This window comes from Alosa pseudoharengus, unplaced genomic scaffold (genome assembly GCF_046254945.1).
Source record: "Alosa pseudoharengus isolate Yale_2024_CS ecotype anadromous, Long Island Sound unplaced genomic scaffold, YU_APseudo_1.1 YU_APseudo_1.1_scf_207, whole genome shotgun sequence".
Taxonomy (NCBI): Eukaryota; Metazoa; Chordata; class Actinopteri; order Clupeiformes; family Clupeidae; genus Alosa; species Alosa pseudoharengus.
The window spans coordinates 17285-20000 of record NW_027468671.1 but is presented as its reverse complement, the minus strand read 5'-3'; positions in this window follow the sequence as shown (position 1 = coordinate 20000).

Sequence of the window (2716 nt, the reverse complement as noted above, 5' to 3'; positions counted from 1 at the left end):
TATCGCACTCGCAATTATAGAGTGGAGGATATAAAGAATTTCCTTAAGGATACAAAACATTCTAGGAAGGTCCAGGTAGACGAATTTTTTCCTGACATTGAACAGTTTATGACCAAATCACGAGCATTTATGCGTGATGGTAGCATCACTGATCAAGAGGGATTTCGTCTAAAAAAGATTCTCACAAAACTCAATGTTCTACTGAATGCCAAAGAGGACAAATGTGAAAAACCCTTTCCACTTTGTGTCTTAGGATGGCTGATTGCATAGGTCCATATTTATTTTTTTCTTTTTTCTTTATAATGATGGGTGAATTTCGTGTTGCTTCTTTAAATGTAAATGGCGCAAGAGAAACATTTAAGAGGCTCTCTGTTTTTGAAACAATCAGACAGAATAAGTTTGATGTTCTCTTTATGCAAGAAACGCACAGTGATGCGTCTAATGCAGCTGTTTGGGCTCAGGAGTTTGATGGTCTATCCATACTTAGTCATGGTACTTCTAATAGTGGTGGGGTTGCAGTTCTGTTTTCTAAGTCCTTTATTCCCATGACTTTTGATGTTGAAGAAGTTATAGAGGGAAGACTTTTAAAGGTCAGAGCCCAGTTTGAAAATCGTTTTTTTGTGTTTATTTGCATTTATGCTCCTACACTGGCAACAGATAGAATGCTGTTTTTAAATACTATTGGAAATGTTATAAAAAATTGCTGTTCAGAGGATATTCTTATCCTTGGAGGAGATTTCAATTGTAATGCACAAATTATTGACAGAAATCATGTTGAGCCGCACATGCCCTCTCGTAGACGGCTTGTAGAGATTATGAAGTCCAATGATCTTAGTGATATTTGGAGGAACTTTCATGGTGAACAGAAGCAATATACTTGGGCACACTCATATAATAATTGTTTGTCTCTTGCAAGACTTGACAGGTTTTATGGTTTCAAACATCAGCGTAGTCTATTCAGGAAATGTTCAATAATTCCAGTTGGCTTTTCTGACCATAGTTTGGTTTTCTGTTCTTTATTTCTAGAATTTGTAAAACCAAAAAGTGCCTACTGGCACTTTAATACCAATTTGTTGGCTGATGGCCATTTTAGAGAAGTCTTCCTTTTTTTCTGGAAGGAATTTAGAACCACGAAATCCTGTTATAAGTCTTTGCAGCAATGGTGGGATTGTGCCAAGGTACAAATAAAACAACTCTGCCAGGAGTATACAGCCAATGTCACAAGGAGCATAACAATCTCAATGAAAAAAATAGAGGAGGAAATAATCGAACTTCAAAATCTGGCAGAACAAACGGGTGATCAGGCACCCACTGAAATTCTTAACTCAAAAAAGAAAACATTGGCTGACTTTTTAGGTTTGAGGGCACAGGGAGCTCTGGTCAGGTCCCGCTTCCAGAGTGTGGAGCTGATGGATGTACCATCAAAATTCTTTTTTAACTTGGAGGTAAAGAATGGCCAGAGGAAGTTCATTCATGCTTTGAGGTCCGAAGATGGGAGAATCCTTTCTAATTCTCCAGAAATACGCAATAGAGCAGTACATTTTTATAAGGAGCTTTATAACAGCGAAATTCCACAAGATCAGGCGACTGACGAGGCGTTTCTTGGTGACCTACCTAAGGTATCTGATGAGGCAAATACAGCCCTTGGAAGGGTGTTGACCCTAGAGGAGCTGGAGAGAGCCCTCCACAGTATGGAGAGTGGCAAAGCACCTGGGGTGGATGGCCTGCCAGTAGACTTTTATAAGTCCTTTTGGCCAGAGTTGGGCACAGATGTGCTTGCTGTTCTGAGAGACAGCATCACCAGAGGGGTGCTGCCACTGAGCTGCCGTAGAGCAGTGCTCACTTTATTGCCAAAAAAGGGAGACCTGACAGATATAAGGTCCTGGAGGCCGGTGTCAGTCCTCTGCTCTGAATACAAACTGCTGTCTAAAGTTTTAGCAAATAGACTTGGGGAGGTTTTGGAGCAGGTAATCCACCCTGACCAGACCTACTGTGTGCCGGGCAGATTGATTCATAACAATGTTTCCTTCATTAGAGATGTCTTCTATATTGGCAAATACTTCAATCTGGATTTTGGTGTGGTTTCAATTGACCAAGAAAAGGCATTTGATAGGGTTGAGCATAATTATTTGTGGAATACTTTGTCAGCCTTTGGTTTCAGCCCCAATTTTATTCGAATGATCAAAGCATTGTATTGTGACATTGAAAGTATTCTCAAGGTTAATGGTGACTTGTGCGCTCCTTTTAAGGTATACAGAGGTGTCCGTCAAGGTTGTCCCTTGTCAGGCATGCTGTATAGTCTGGCTATTGAACCTTTCCTTGTAAGGTTGAGGAAGGAGATTGTTGGAGTGAAAATCCCTAACTGTGATGATGTTTTTAAATTGTCAGCTTATGCTGACGATGTGGCTGTCCTTGTTAATGGCCAGAGAGATGTTGACACGCTTTTTAAAATTTGCAATGAATTTAAGGTTGTTTCTTCAGCAAAGGTAAATTGGTCAAAAAGCATAGCCTTGCTGGTTGGGAGTTGGGTGATTGGCGAACCTGGTCTGCCTGATGGCTTAGTTTGGAATAGGGGTGGGTTTAAATACCTGGGTGTTTTCTTAGGTGATGATGTTTTTATTCAAAAGAATTTTGATGGGGTAATTGAAAAAGTTAAAGGTCGTCTAGAGAAATGGAAATTTCTTTTCAGTATTACTTCGTACAGGGGGCGTGTTCT